This window comes from Tachypleus tridentatus, chromosome 6 (genome assembly GCF_004210375.1).
Source record: "Tachypleus tridentatus isolate NWPU-2018 chromosome 6, ASM421037v1, whole genome shotgun sequence".
Lineage (NCBI taxonomy): Eukaryota > Metazoa > Arthropoda > Merostomata > Xiphosura > Limulidae > Tachypleus > Tachypleus tridentatus.
In genome coordinates this window covers 156,353,606-156,370,896 of record NC_134830.1, presented here as the reverse complement: position 1 = coordinate 156,370,896, position 17,291 = coordinate 156,353,606, and the positions used below count along the sequence as shown (strand labels likewise).

The 17,291-nt window shown below is 31.8% G+C and overlaps 1 protein-coding gene and 1 long non-coding RNA gene across 4 annotated transcripts in view; both read left to right on the top strand.

Annotated features, from left to right (window-relative positions):
* The window catches only part of LOC143254204 (uncharacterized), a 301,500-nt gene extending 287,401 nt beyond the window's left edge, over window positions 1–14,099 (top strand). For 2 of the 3 annotated variants that reach the window (XR_013030089.1, XR_013030088.1), the window contains exon 2: window positions 13,960–14,099. This is a non-coding gene — a long non-coding RNA (uncharacterized LOC143254204). Of the gene's footprint in view, window positions 1–11,472; window positions 11,601–12,303; window positions 12,893–13,959 lie in introns of those variants that run through there. The other variant, XR_013030087.1, reaches the window with a different exon arrangement.
* Window positions 1–17,291, top strand: part of LOC143254190 (uncharacterized) — a gene marked incomplete in the record, with an annotated part of 711,062 nt that overhangs the window by 381,525 nt on the left and 312,246 nt on the right.

Below are 17,291 nucleotides of genomic sequence, written 5' to 3'. Positions count from 1 at the left end.
GCAATGTTTCAGACTCATTTATACACGATTCTTTTGAATATGATATGCATCTTGAAGAGTATATGTTTTGGAACGAATAAAAAGTACTTCTTTTGCAACTGACGTTACAATTGATGTCAAAACATGAGAAAAACAACATTCAATCATCTCAAAGAAAAGTAATTTTTATTAACAAATTTGGTAATCAAAATCGTTAAAATCACTTTTATCAAGATCGAACAAAATCCAAGAGAATTACAGCTAGTTTATAAATCCATTTGAGTATTTTAATATTTTTGTTTCTGAGAAACAAACTGAATGCACTAATAGAAAAGTGAAAAACTAGTAACAAAAATATGCCATAATTTATACATTGTTAACCACAAAACCCTAATGTCTTAAGTGTTCATATTACGTTTTAATATGAAACATTTGTACGTACTGATTTGTGAGGAATATTTCTATGGTGGAAAAAAATACATAAAGTTGTGAAAATTGAGAATTTACAAATTATTTTCACTTAGGTAGCTAGAACTAAATTGAAGTGTGAGTGGTGAACTCCTGTGTATATATTACTATGGAAGAATCTAGAAAATTCTAAAAGGCTCTTCAAATTCTAGTAAATTCTACAACTTTCTAGAAAATGCTTGTTAGTTCTACAACATTCTAGAATGTTCTTGAAAATTCTTGTGAATTCGAGAAAATTTTCTATCGGCTACTCAGCACTGAATATACCTGAAATGTTCTTGAAAATTGGTAAATTTAAAAATTTCGTCACCCAAGTCACAAGAGCAAAGTTTAAAGAGAAATTTAGACCTCTTCCATTTACTTCAGGCATAAGCAATTGGAAAAGAACAGTTTCTGCCCAGAAGCAAGAAAAAGTAAACATTTTTTTACATGGTATAATTGTTTTTCTAAATAATGTGTAATAAGAGCACATTATCTAAGAGCATAAAATTTACACGCATTATAAAACATATTAGGTATGAAATGAGAAACATAAGGACCATCGCTCACATTGTTTTCTTAATGCAAAGCTACACAATGGGGTATCTGAAGTTTAATTATTGCAGAAAACCTAAACCAGATATTAGCGATTAAAGTCACTAAGGTCATCGATATCTCATTGAGAAAAAGAGAGTGGATAAGTAGTCTTCAGTTTTATTAAAGAGTAAGAATAGAACATTTTCACTGCTACTTTTCAATCACGTGTAAGAAAATAGGAAAAGATTCATAAGTGGAATAGTTGTTCAAAAATTATACATATTTTGTGCATATTGAAACCGATTACAACAGTAATCACATAATTTGTAGTTGTCTTCAAACAAAAACTTCCGCAATCTAACAAAGAGAAAGTTTCGAACTCTTTGTTAACCTCAAGATGTCCTAAGAAGGTTGAAACGTTGTTCTCTACTTTTATCTTAATAAAAGTTTTAATACTCATACCAAATCTCCTGAGATACAATTTTACTTGAAGTGGATTTCTCATCATCACGAATAAACATCCCCAATCCGATAAAAATCGTAAAGTTAATCAAATAACATATTTATAACAACATCGACAACTTTGTACTTTTAACTCAACTTATATGAAACTTTTTATATGTTTTTTATTTTTACAGCTTATTAGGATCCGGATTCTCGGCGATAGAAATGAGGTTCTGAAATCTTACCTCCATTCAATTAACAACACGTAGCTTATATTGTGCAAGAAAAATTTATACTTGAAATTACTGCAAACTAAATTTTAAATAAAAAAAACCTTGCTTTAATTTTAGTGTGATTTTTTTCGTAATAGAAAGCAGTAAACAATAAACTGAATAAAGTAAGAAACAAAGTGTGATTTATAGTTAAAACAAAACTTTCGATAATCCGTTCTAGAATAAATAGTTTCGTATGATTCATATCGAGTGTTGATAATTCGATAAAGAAATGTTCTAGAAAAAATATTAGTACTGGTCAAATATTTGACCCTGAGATTGATCTTGTATCAGTACTCACATTCTTATTATCGATATATGATCAATAAACCAGCTATTTACATTTGAGGAAGTTTAAAGTTGTAAGTAAACAATCTTTGTAACTTTATCTAACACTGTAGTTGTGTCAAACTGTCAGTTTCTTCTTTGTTCCACTCATTAATGGAGGATCCATTGTTTCCATAACCCTTTACTAACCTTGTAAAGAGTCGAGTAATTACAGACTAAACGCTAAAGGAGCAGCGGAAATATTCACAACATGTTTTATAAAATCATTGTTGTCCTCCAATCATCATTGTTGTATGCACGTGTGTACTCACACTTCACTGTATCCTGTATCACACATCTTATTATTAACCACATAATTCGAGGCTTCTAAAATACCTATCGATGCCTCACTCCTACCTGTTTAAAAAAAAATTGTATTTCTGATAAAGATCTCATCGTGAAAGCTCTTTCTTTCCATCCTTACATCTTGCATTCATCACAATTAACAATTTTCTGTTAATAATGAATATTTATATACATATACCATGTATTCATTATGAAGTTGTTCACATGTATAGTAATGGTTAGTAAACACATTGAATGATACTAAATTTTACACATAATATTTTTTACCAATGTAATACTTCATAATAAAAGGAACTCCAAATGAAGTTTGTTTGTGTTGAATTTCGCGCAAAGCTATTCAAGACTATCTGCGCTTACCGTCCATGATTTAGCAGTGAAAGATTAGAGGGAAGGCAGTTAGTCTTGACCACCCATCGCCAACTCTTGGTCTACTCTTTTACCAACGAATAATGGGATTGAACGTCACATTATAACGTCCCCACGGTTGAAAGTGCGAGCATATTTGATGCGACTGGGATTCAAACCCACGACCCACAGATTACGATACTAACGTCTTAATCCACCTGGCCATGCAGGGCCCCAAATTAAGAAGAAAGAGATCAATATACGTGTACTTTATGTTGTATTACGTTTAATTAATATATCAAATTGTACACTATCTGTAACAATCAAGATACGTCTTCATTCTTCTTACGTCTTCTCCTAGTTATTCTCTGGTCTTCTCTTAGAACTCGTACCGGAAATGTCTTCTCGGACTGGAACGTTGTAACTACTCGCGCTCTTCACTGTATTACACGAACTTCGATATATGAGTTAAAACTTCTTTGCTCACATTTTTTTCTACTTGAAAACATTATCGTAATGTAGGTTTTATTTTATATGTCACTGATTAACTGTTTTGTGGAAATAATTGATAACTTCTTTTGTTATCTTCTGTGGCAAATTAATATTGTCCTTATATACCGGTTATCGAAATTTTCATTTTTGTATGATAAAACATATATATATATATATATATATATAAATTAATGTTATTAATTTTGATCTATATATTTATTTTTTCATTAACTAACCTCGCCAGTTAATTACTAATTTAATATTTATATGAATTACTCCCATAAATCACTCCACATCAAAATCAGATGGGCTGTCGTCAAATAATTCAATTACTTCGGTAGCCTGTGAGTAAGACAACCTTCTGTTGTTAACTGGCCCTATTCTGGTATTACTTTTGTATTTACACAGCCCATCTAACTTTCAAAATATCAGTAAAGCAAATCTTCACGTACTGTGTATAGCACCGTACTTAATAGTATTACTACAAAAAATGTTATCATTACTGAATCAGTCAACTTTCACTTAACTAAGCTTCTTCCTTCTGCTGTTACTCTCACGTTGTGTACATGCTTTTGAAATTCGTTGATAATTTACCCAGCTTTCGAACAGGACAATTTTCAGTTTTCATCTTATATGTTTGACAGTCCTTTCAGATTTGAATCTACATTTATATTTTGAATTAACTGTAACTCTTTTTACAGTAAATAGTTCTTGCCTGTCGGGTACTCTTATATTTAACAGATTTCTTGTATATTTAGTTTTACTTCTAAAACTATAGGATAATGTAATTCATGGGATATGAGTAGAACAAGTTCTAACCAATCTGAGATATCCACTATTCTTTAATGTGTATACTTCTGTTCGATAATGAAACCGATTTATATTTTATTTAGGGCCTAGTATCGACAAGGCAAGCTCTTATTTTACGTTTAATATAACCAAGTTCATGGTGTCTTAATATTGTAAAAAAAAATTTTTAGTGATAATTATTCTATTTTTACATAGCTCAGGGTCACATACTCTAAGTGGACCTTCTACATATTTCAGCATATATTCCTCTGTCATTTCCAGAGTTAGAGCTAACAAATTGTTTAAGGTAAAGTGTAAGGGTAAGGACATAATCCTATATAATTTGAAACTTCTATCTGTTGCTATAAAGGTATCTCTATGAACACTCGCAGTGTATCCTTTACTGCAGCTGTCTTTACTTCAGTTTATAAATAATGCACATACATCTCTTCTCTATTTGTAGGCTTCACAGATTCTAAGTATTTTCAAATTCTTACAATATTTCTTTCTATATATTTGGACGTATAAAGTATAAACTCAACTTTCTGTCTACACCTACATACAATGCTTGTACTAACTAAGATAACTCAGTCCCACTACTTCCAACTGTAAATGATAATTGTTTTCAGTTATTCTAAATACTATAGTTGAAACTAACATTTCAGATCCTGCTTTTTGAAGCTCAGACGGACTTATTTTGGTTTGTATGAAAGTGGTAGTAATGTTTACTGGGGCTTGGGACATTTTTTTAATTTCGTTGTCATGTAATTCAAATGCCTGATTTAATGAGTTCATTTTAGTGGCCCTTTAAATTAACCATTTCTATAGATACTTGTGTTTGATGTTCTATTTTCTGTTTAATTCACATAGACCGTCCATGGTTACTTTTCGAAACAAAAATTTCAAAACATTTCCCCAGGCGTCTAGTGAACAACCTTTTTGTGGAATGCGATCAGAAGTCGGAAAGTTATCGTTAATATCCTTTAAATCTAATAAAAAATCTTCTCTCTTAATGAAATATCGTCGAACGTAGGTCTAACAGATCTTAAATAATCCTTCCTGTAAGATCTTTTCCAAACATAGAATCGCTGTTCCGTAATTTGTCACACAACATTACGCCTTATGTGCCGAACCTCCACCCGGTAGCACAGCGGTATGTCTATGGATTTACAACACAAAAATCAGGGGTTCGATTCCCCTCGGTGAGCTCATCAGATAGCCCGGTGTGGTTTTGCTATAAGAATCAAACTATTAATCGAACGTGCTGTGGAAACGGTATATTTTCAACAATTATCCACTTATCTCTTGATAATATAAAAACCTTCTCAAATAAAAATCATGCCCGTCTTACTTTTTAGTGATACAATACTCACATTCTTAATACTTATCCACAGAATAATCACCGAATTAAACCTACTCATATGTCAACTACTAAAACATACAAAGACAAGTGTCTTATCACCACGCACACATATTTATATAACTATATAGCAGTGTTCATACACATCCTATATTGTCTACGTAGTTCTAATTACAGCTACGCATATGGCTTAACATATTGTTAAAAGCTTGTAGCACAACACAAGTTTTGTAACTAGAGCTAGCTTTAACTCTATTAATGTCATTTTTTATTCAAGGTACAGCTACTTGTCAATAGCACTTCACACGTCTTCTTGTAGGGGTAAGGATTACTTCTGGTTGAGTTGATCAGGACCATGTGGTCTTACGCTATAATCATCAGTGACACTATCAGCTTACCTCGTTATAGATGTTCTTGGCATACTGTCCTTGGGTACATGGACGATGACGTCACTTGACACGCAATGTCAACACTTCCATCATCTAATATGGTATTAACGCATTCTAAATTTTAATTTTCTATCTCGGTTTCACTTATCTCTTCGTCATCATAAGATAAATCTACTTTATTTGAGTAATAACATTCGACCTCAACATTTTTCTTTTGTTTAATATTTAATATTTGAAGTTCCTTCTCGTAATCTATCAAATACAAGTTTAATATTTCTAAGTGTTCTTCCATAACTGCAGCGAACACTATAACGTCATCTAGGTCATAAAAACATCCTGAATGTTGTAGATCTGATAATACAACATTCATTAATCTATTGAATGTTGAAGCAGCATTACATAAAAGAGTTCATTCTGTTGAACTAATATTTTTCTTAAAGTAACACAAAAGCAGTTCTACCTAACTCTTTCTATTTTATGTACACCATTATCCACTTTGAAATGATCAGACGAAAAGTGTTCTCTATTATTCAAGCTTTCTGAAGTTTCCTGTGCATTACGTAACAGATAAATGTCTTCAACTGTTACAACAATCACTTTTTCAAATTCTACCCAAATTCTTAATTTTCCGTCCTTCTGAGGAACAAGTACAACCCAGGATGCACACTCATACCATCCTCTATTACTTCTTGTTCAAGTAACAAATACAACCCAGGATTCAGACTCATACCATCCTCTGTTACTTCTTGTTGAAGTAACAAATACAACCCAGGATGCAGACTCATACCATCCTCTGTTACTTCTTGTTCAAGTAACAAATACAACCCAGGATGCAGACTCATACCATCCTCTGTTACTTCTTGTTCAAGTAACAAATACAACCCAGAATGCAGACTCATACCATCCTCTGTTACTTATTGTTCAAGTAACAAATACAACCCAGGATGCAGACTCATACCATCCTCTGTTACTTATTGTTCAAGAACAAATACAACCCAGGATGCAGACTCATACCATCCTCTGTTACTTCTTGTTCAAGTAACAAATACAACCCAGGGTGCAGACTCATACCATCCTCTGTTACTCCTTGTTCAAGTAACAAATACAACCCAGGATGCAGACTCATACCATTTTCTGTTACTTCTTGTTCAAGTAACAAATATAACCCAGGATGCAGACTCATACCATCCTCTGTTACTCCTTGTTCAAGTAACAAATACAACCCAGGATGCAGACTCATACCATCCTCTGTTACTTCTTGTTCAAGTAACAAATACAACCCAGGATGCAGACTCATACCATCCTCTGTTACTCCTTGTTCAATTAACAAATACAACCCAGGATGCAGACTCATACCATCCTCTGTTACTCCTTGTTCAAGTAACAAATACAACCCAGGATGCAGACTCATACCATCCTCTGTTACTTCTTGTTCAAGTAACAAATACAACCCAGGATGCAGACTCATACCATCCTCTGTTACTTCTTGTTCAAGTAACAAATATAACCCAGGATGCAGACTCATACCATCCTCTGTTACTCCTTGTTCAAGTAACAAATACAACCCAGGATGCAGACTCATACCATCCTCTGTTACTTCTTGTTCAAGTAACAAATACAACCCAGGATGCAGACTCATACCATCCTCTGTTACTTCTTGTTCAAGTAACAAATACAACCCAGGATGCAGACTCATACCATCCTCTGTTACTTCTTGTTCAAGTAACAAATACAACCCAGGATGTAGACTCATACCATCCTCTGTTACTTCTTGTTCAAGTAACAAATACAACCCAGGATGCAGACTCATACCATCCTCTGTTACTTCTTGTTCAAGTAACAAATACAACCCAGGATGCAGACTCATACCATCCTCTGTTACTCCTTGTTCAAGTAACAAATACAACCCAGGATGCAGACTCATACCATCCTCTGTTACTCCTTGTTCAAGTAACAAATATAACCCAGGATGCAGACTCATACCATCCTCTGTTACTCCTTGTTCAAGTAACAAATACAACCCAGGATGCAGACTCATACCATCCTGTTACTTCTTGTTCAAGTAACAAATACAACCCAGGATGCAGACTCATACCATCCTCTGTTACTCCTTGTTCAAGTAACAAATACAACCCAGGATGCAGACTCATACCATCCTCTGTTACTTCTTGTTTAAGTAACAAATACAACCCAGGATGTAGACTCATACCATCCTCTGTTACTTCTTGTTCAAGTAACAAATACAACCCAGGATGTAGACTCATACCATCCTCTGTTACTTCTTGTTCAAGTAACAAATACAACTCAGGATGCAGACTCATACCATCCTCTGTTACTTCTTGTTCAAGCACATCTTTTACACACTGTTTTTACTTAAACTTGTGTTTCTCTAGTGCTCTATGAGGTCTGTGTGTTATAGGTTTATTGTCATTTAACCCTATTATGTATTTAACGTATTTTGTACGACCAGGTTCATTTCTCCTGCAAATATATCTCTATTTTTCTAAATGTTATGAGGCTTTCATAATGTTTTCTTTCATATTTCCTACGAAATGTATCCACAAATTATTTTACTATTTTGTGTCTGGTGTTTACTATTCATTATATTATGCTGTACCACAGCAGCTAATGTTTCTCTATTAGAAGCCTTGCCTACTTCTAGGTTGTTAGGAAGTATAATTTTTTCTTTTTACATTTTATTTTATATAAACGTTCACTAGTTTATTCCAATAATATTGGTAAATGAATTAACACCAGTGCAAGAAACACAGTCTATGAACACAATGAGTGAATTGTACATTGGTTCCAAAAGAAATCCAAAAGGTGTTCTTTCCAATTACAACATATGTCCCACAGCTTATTCGGTACTTTTGCAAATTCCGTAGAGTTGACTATCATGTTATACAAAGTTTTCATGTTTTTGTGTGAACGAGCTGGCAAAGCACGTAATCAACACTTGATAAAGAAAAATAGCTTTAGAGAGTCAGCCGGATTCGAAGTTGATATATAAAAACAAACTGCAATGTGTGTTTTAAAAAGAAAAGACGAATATTTCAACAAAACACCTGGATGAATCATAATATATATTCACTTGTTATCAATGTTATTCTATTTTCTTCAGTTTATTTATATTTTTTCTACAGAAACATAATAATAAAAAATGTCATTATGATGAGGGAATTAATAAATATATCTATCTAAGATTTTGTTTTCTCCCTAATTTGTAAACAATTTCTACAATTAAAAAAGAATATCATTACTGAAGTCTTCGTATATGAATTATAGAAAATTTCTTTTTGAAACTAAAATAACTTGTATGTAATTTAAACGACGAGATTAATGTAGCACTGCAAAATATCTTATGAACAGTATTCAAAACTGCATATGCAGTGATATTATTGGGCCGGCCACTCATGTGACATTAACAGATTAATTTTAATACTTAAATAGCCAATCCTCAAAATACTTTTATAAGATATAATGTATGACTGGCGACTGAAGAAGCTTTCTTTCATAATACAATTTTTTTACCATATACTGTGACATCTAACGACCAATTTTAATTTATCAAATGAAAGCAATGACCGCCTGATTAATTAAAGTTTGCTTAATCTTTTTTTACTACCATTTACAGTCAGAAATCATTATTAGATGTGAGTTTATTATGATCTCTAATTAGAATCTTCTCAGTCAACAGTCACTTACATAAACATTTTTTTTTCTTTCCATTCATACTGTTTCAGTAAAACTAGATGGCGCTATATTCAAGAACATTTTTTTTTTTAAAGGAAACTTCCATTTATCAAATCAAAAAATGGTTTCAGAAGATTTAAAAGAAATAAAACATAAATTTATATATTTTTGCATTTATGGCAGTTCCAGTCACAACATATAATATTTTTCTTGACCTCTTTTAATCGTTTCATTTTCAATAAGTAACTAAAACAGTGTGGAAGAAGGAGTACATTGAGCTTACTTTACGTTAACACTTCCATATTTCCTGCATGGTTACAGTTTTACTGTGATATAGGAAAACAGTATGACACTTTATTGTTCATTTTAATAACATTCATCAAAATTCTTAAAAGCACAAACAGTTTTACTACATTCACTAACTTGTGATCTAATGAACCAAAGGTGATAAGAAGTAGATAATAAATCCAAAGATTAATAGAGCTAATTAAGAGGGCCCGGTGTGGCCTAGCGCGAAAGGCGTGCGACTCGTAATCCGAGGGTCGCGGGTTCGTGCCCGCGTTGCGCTAAACATGCTCACCCTCCCAGCCGTGGGGGTGTATAATGTGCGGTCAATCCCACTATTCGTTGGTAAAAGAGTAGCCCAAGAGTTGGCGGTGGGTGGTGATGACTAGCTGCCTTCCCTCTAGTCTTACACTGCTAAATTAGGAACGGCTAGCACAGATAGCCCTCGACTAGCTTTGTGCGATATTTCCAAACAAACAAAAAAAAGCTAATTAAGAATAACATTTCTAGTTCTTAACAGCCATAATATCGACAATATCTCATAAGATCTAGGTTATTTCTAAACAAGATACCAAGCTAATAATGTAGAATAATCATAAAAAAAGAGAATAAAATGAAACCTAATAAACATTATAACATACATTTACACTTAACATGTGACGTTAGTTATAGACCTATTACATTGTTAACCGTTGTATTTTCTCTTTAGCTTCCCCGAGATTCTCAACAGGTTAAAGTGTATATCATAATTGTATTACCACCACACTATATATGTGTAATATCTATTGCCAAATGCGTGTTACTTTTCAAACCGGCTTGTATACGGCAAACATAGTTTGCGGAATACTATTTAAGTTAGCCATTTGATACAATATAACTTATGGACATTATAAATTAAATACATTACTGACATTATAAATTAAATATATTACAGACATTATAATTAAAAACGTCAGTGAAACTAACCTTAGAAAAGAATGGAACATATCACACAAAGCACATACCAATGACTCGGAAACTTGATAGTAAAGTACATCAAACATTTGCATTGATTTCAAAACTATTTAGACATTCTTAAATAGCTTTTAATTGAAAATATAATATGAATAAAGGAACTTATTTAGCGTGAACATGAGAGGTTACTCTTACATTCTATACCAACTGGGAAGAATCTGTAATGATATAAGTACCTATCAATAGAAAATAGTGATCGGTAAGTTTATTTATATTCAGTTGTATGTGTGCTTTTATTATAGCAAAGCCACATCAGGCTATCTGTTTGAGTCTTCCATATATTCAGTTTTCTCTACTGTGAAACATAGAACATTAGGTAAATAAGAAATAATAATTGTAACCACCATGGAACGTATAATTTAAGTAATATAGTCATAAATAAACTCACAGTGAAAGTTTCACAAAACATAACATAAACATACCAATCCTAAACTCAACAGGAGTAAGGCAAACAAATAGATAATAATAAAATGTAAAATAGAAAACAAATTAAATATTTTACATAAAATAATTCAGATTGTAACAAAGAGAAAGAAATAATTCTGTAATTTACTTTTCGACGAAGTAAAGATGTAAACATCATAATGTTTATTAGTCATGATTTCGGACATTGAAAGGATATTAATATAAAAAAGAAATTAAAAACATTTCCAAAAAATGTATAGCGTTTATTTGTTATTCAAATTCGTTTCGCAATATATCTGACGAAATAGCCAATTTTGAAACATGACCTTCGCATAATTTAGCATATAACATACGAGAGTTTCGTAACTCACACCTATGGCCTTCAGTATGATTCCTGCATATCCCCACATTATGTAAATACGAAAAGTTGAAGAATGCTTTTAATATAACCGACTAACTTACAACTGCTGTAAACGTTTTTTACCTTATCGCCATCTATTGAAGATGAGCACAGTGGTAAGTGTTCTACAGTTTATTCTATTAGTTTATTATCGGTTAAACTGTAACACAAGTCACCGGAGACAAATAGTTGTATTTGTTGCATGGTATCATTTCAGTATAAAAAGCAGCACTTCTCTACGCAGAATAATATGAGATAATTAGACCAAAATTAATTACTGATCAAATTTCGGGATATTGTAAGTAAGATATAAATAGATAACGTAATTCTTTAAAAGGTACTTATATATAGTACAAAAGAATTCCCAGTAAAACAGCACAATGAAAATGTTCTCTTCATATGAAACAACAAACAGGAGGAATTATGTTGAATTTCCCACCATATTATTCGCATGGTATCTGTCAAAACACCAGTAAAATAACGTTTATGTTGACTAGATTCACTATATTATTTAATCTTTTGCAATTTCAAATCCTATTATTATTACAAGTTACGCTGAACGATTTGGACTTTAAAAGAATAATGCCATTTATTTTATTGTAATCTATTCTACATAAGAACATTTTACAATAAAATCTTATATCTTTCAGGGGAAATTGTCATACGATATGCTAAGTTACATTGTACTTGTTTGTGTTTGTGTCTGTAAAATAACTATGGATCTACACAACTTCCTCACAGACCAAATAATTAAATAGTTTGTTTTTCATTGGTCATTGTTTCAAAAGAAAAAAGATTTTTGCTGTTTATTTTTTTCAGGTTTTCTTTCTTCTTTTGATTATAATCGTCTACACTGTCGGAAGTTACGCTAGAAACGAAATAACCGAAAACCTCCACAATGGTTTTGGTGGTCGTAGAGATAAAAAGTGAAATAGGAACGCCGTTGACATAGATAGGAATAAAAGTGGTTTCACCAGTAAACCAGGATTCATAATAGGTAGTAGAAATGGAAAATACAAGAAGAATATGTTTGGAAAAGACCCAGACTTTGGTTTGGGTTTTGACAGTGGCCTACCTTAACTTAAGAGGTGGGTTGGGAAGAGAAACACGAACAGCAAGACAAGCAGAAATGGAATTCGGAACTAATCGAAGAGGAAGAAGATTGGATAGTGAAATAAGAAAAAATGAAAGTTTTTATTTGGATGCATAAAATCACACTGCTGGACGATAATTGGTAAGAGCTCAATTAATTTCGATGTTGAAGTTAATATAAATAAGTGAGTAAATCAAAATTTAAATACGAAATCGTTTCGAATCAATTTAACCACTTACCATTAAACTCGACTTGTGACTCTATAGATCGCGTGTTCAAATTCCTATCGCATCAAACGTGCTTGCACTCTCATTGGTAAGAGTCTAGCCCAAAAGTATCAAAATTCTTCACTTATGCAAAATATCTTTTATTAATGTGAATATTGTTTCACATGATATAAGAATGCATAGTATGCATTTTTTAATAACTATCATACAATGTCGTCAGTGGTTTGTTAATTTTTGGAAGAACCTGCTTTATTAACTTTGTTGTTTTTAAAAGTTCTGAATATTTAAAAAAAATGCTGCTCTCTGAAGGTTAAGAAAAGTGATTTGTTTTCTAAGTAATGTGTAATGTCTAATAGCTTAAAATGTCTACACATTAAAAATTATTATTTGAAATGAGAACAATAAGGGCCTTAGGTCAAGTTGTTTTCTTAAAGTAAAGCTACACAGTGGCTATGAGAAATTTGTAATCGCACAGAACCGACTCCAGATATTAGTGATTAAATTCACTCAAGTTATTGCTAACTCGTTGGGAAATGAGAGAGAATTGTTGTATTTGTACATAATAGAAATTTTCAATTTTATGAAAGAGTAAGATTGGAACATTTTAACTTCTACTTTACATGTAACTGTAAAGAAAGAGTTGGGAGATTCATAAGTGGAATAATCTGTGTAATACGTTATATCTCACACAAGATTCCAGATATTTATATATAAGTCTGTTATATAAACATTTTATGTAAATTGAACATATATAAATTGAAAAATTACGTATATATATAAAGAAATATATTTGTATAGTTCATATGAAACCAAATACAACTGTAACAAAATAATTTGTAGTATTTTTAAAACACAAACATCCTGAGATTAACAAAGACAAAGTTTGCAGCTCCTTATTAACCTGAAGTTGACCAAAGAAGGTGGAAACATTGTTCCCAACTTTATCTGAATAAATGTATTAATACCCACACCAAACGTTTCAGATTAATTTCTACTTCAATTAGGTTTCTCGTCAATTCGAATAAACTTCCCCTATCCTTTAAAAATCATTAAAGTTAATTAAATAACTTACTTATAATAACATTGACAATTCTGTGATTTTAATTTATTTGAAATGAAAGTTCATATACGTTTTCTTTTTTCACTGATTTTTAGGATCCGGATTATCGCTGATAGAAATGATATTCTGAAATCTTACCTTTATTCAAATAACACCAGAAGGTTATATAGTACAAGAAAAATATATTCTTGAACTTACTGTAAACTGAATATTGAAATAAAAAATTGCATTGAAATTTAGTTTGATTATTTTATGGTTATAGAAAACACAAAAGAATAAACTGAATCAAGTAAGAAATAAAGTGTAATTTATATTTAAAAGAAAACTTTCGTTGATTTGTGTCTCTCTGTGTATTTCTTCTGTTTCAGGAACATTTTTCGATACATATATTGAAATGCTTGCTTAGGTTAATTTATGTAGAACATATTTCGAGTGTTGACAATTCGAAGAAGAAATGTTCTAGAAGAAATATTACCACGTGGTGAAATGTTTGACTCTGAGATTTATCTTTTATCTGTACTCACATTATTGTTATCGATATTTGATCTGTAAGCCAGCTGATAGCATCAACTAATTACAGACTAAACTAAACGCTAAACGAGCAGCGGAAACTTTCACAACATCTTTAATAGAATCATTGTTGTTATATAATCATCACTGTTTTATACACGTGTGTACTAATACTTCACTGTAACCTGTATCACACTTCTTATTATTAAGCAAAATATTACGAGGCTTCTGAAATATTTGTTTAAAAAATTAATGTTTCTCTATTAGTAGCCTTGTCTACTACTAGGTTGTCAGGAAGTATTATTTTTGTTTCACGTTGTCTTTCATATAAACATTTATTAGTTTGTTGCAATTATATTGCTAAATGAACTAATAGCACAGCTAGGAACAAAGTCTATCAACGATATGAGTGCAATTATACATTAAAAGAAGTTTGAAAGGTGTTCTACACAATTATAACATATGTATCTGGTACAACTGGTTATTCGGTACCTTTGAAATTTTCGTAGAGTTGACAATCAAACTACACAAAGTTTTCATGTTTTTGTTTGAACAGGCCGGCAAAGCACGTAATAAACCCTGGATAAAGAAACAATGGCTTCATAAAGTCAACAGATACCAAGCTGATACATTTAAAAAACGAAAGACGATATGTAGTTTTGAAAATAAGAGACGAGTATTTCCAAAAAAATTCTAGATGAATAAAGATATATATTCATTTGTTATCAATGTTATTCTCTTTCATCAGTTTATATTTTCTTCAAAAACATAATAATGAAAAATTATTCATTGCGATAAATGAAATAATAAATTGAACTGAGTCAGAGTTTGTCTTGTTACCGATTTTTAAACAATTTTTACGTGATAGAAAAAAAATGAATATTAATTTAGAAGTCTCCGTATCTTATGGAAAATCTATTTGTGAAAGCAAAATAACTTGTATGTAATTTAAGTTATTAGGTCATGGTAATATTGCAAAAGATCTTTGGAACAGAATTCAAAACTCCTTATGCAATGATATTATTGGGTTACACTATCACGTGACACTAACAGATCAATTTTGATAAGTAATTAACCAATTCTCCAAGTACTTTTATGGGATATGAAGTAAGATTAGCTACAGCAAAAGCTCTCTTTCATAATACAGTTGTTTTATTAGATGCTATGTTATCTAACAACCTAGTTTTATTGTAACAAATGAAAGCAGCGGTTCTCAGTGTAATAAAGTTCATAATGGATACTTTACTACATCTACAGTCAGAAACCATTATTAGATGTGATTTTATCATAATTTTAATTTAAAATATCATTAATCGACAGGCATATACTGTTTGAGTAAAACTAGATGACGTTATATTCCAGAAAATTTTTGATAGGAAACTTGCATTTATCAAATGAAATCATGGTTTCAGATCATTTAAGAAAGACTACACTTAAGTTTACATATTTCTCCATTTTTGTCAATTCCAGTTGCAACATGAAATATTTTTATTGATCTATTTTCGTCTTTTCCATTTCAATAGTTATTTGAAACAGTATGGAGTAACGAACTCACTGGCTTTACTTTACGTAATATTTCCAGGTTTTCTGCATTTTTACAGTTTTATTGTAATATATTAAAACAATTTGACACTTATCGAGATGAATAAGATTCATCAAAACTGTTAAAAATAAAGCAGTTTGTTATATTCAGTAGCTTCTGATCTTATCAACCAATGGGGATCATAATTTGATAATTAATTGAGTGATTAATATAGGTGATTGAGAATAAGATTTACACTTATTATCAGTCATAATGTTGAGAATTTCCCATAAAATTTAGGTTGTTTCTTAACAAGATATCAAACTAATAATGTTGAATAACACTGGTTTACAAAGAAAATGAGGCAAGCACAAAAATAGCTGTTTTAACCTAATTTGGGGGTGCTGAATTTAGATTTGAAATCCGTTTTTACTTATCACCTCTAGGTTTTTAGATATGCATACTGTACATTTTGTACACATACTGTACATAAAGGCGTATATGCATTCAGGGTTAATTTCTAATATTGTGTGACTTATGTCTTCTTTTTTAGTTATTAATGTAATAAATATAATAAATGTAAGTGATAGCATTACATTATATATATATATAGCTATATATCAAGACGTATTTTGGCAGTTAAGCGTAGCCAACACGTCTCAATCAACAGCCAGTAGTTCACTGGCAGTCAGCGCAGGAGGTTTTTTCTCCCTCTACAATTGTGTTATACAATCTTTTGGATATATATTTGTATTACAATTTCCAACGACGCACATAATTATTATTGCTTTACACATGAATTAATTTTACTTTGTTTTTTTTTTTTTTCAGATTCTCCAATGGCTTCAAGCTCGTCAAAACACCGAGGATGCCTCAAGAAGGCCAATTCTTTCTGCTACGTGTGTGGGGACTTCACGACAGTTGCACAGCGTCGAACTATCACTTCCCTCCTCAGAACTGCCTACTTTCATTATTTTGACTGTAAAATTGGTGATCAAGACAAGTCTTGGGCTCCACACATTTGTTGTAAACCCTGCTACAATGGACTAACTGCTTGGTTTAATGGCAAGAAAGCGGCTTTCAACTTTGCAGTCCCGATGGTTTGGAGAGAGCCACGAAGCCATGCAGATGATTGTTATTTTTGTCTAACAAATATAACTGGTTTCAATGCATCTTCTAGAAAAAAGATCAAATATTCCAACCTTCCATCTGCTATAAGACCCGTTCCCCATTCAGATGATCTTCCTGTCCCAACACCTCCAGTAAATAAGGATCTTCTTTCCTCATCAGATGAAGAAATGCCTCCAAGTGAAGATTCTGCCAAGTCAATCTCTTCCGAAGATATTGACTCTTCTTATTCAGGAACAAGTGACAACGAGCCACACTGGATCACGC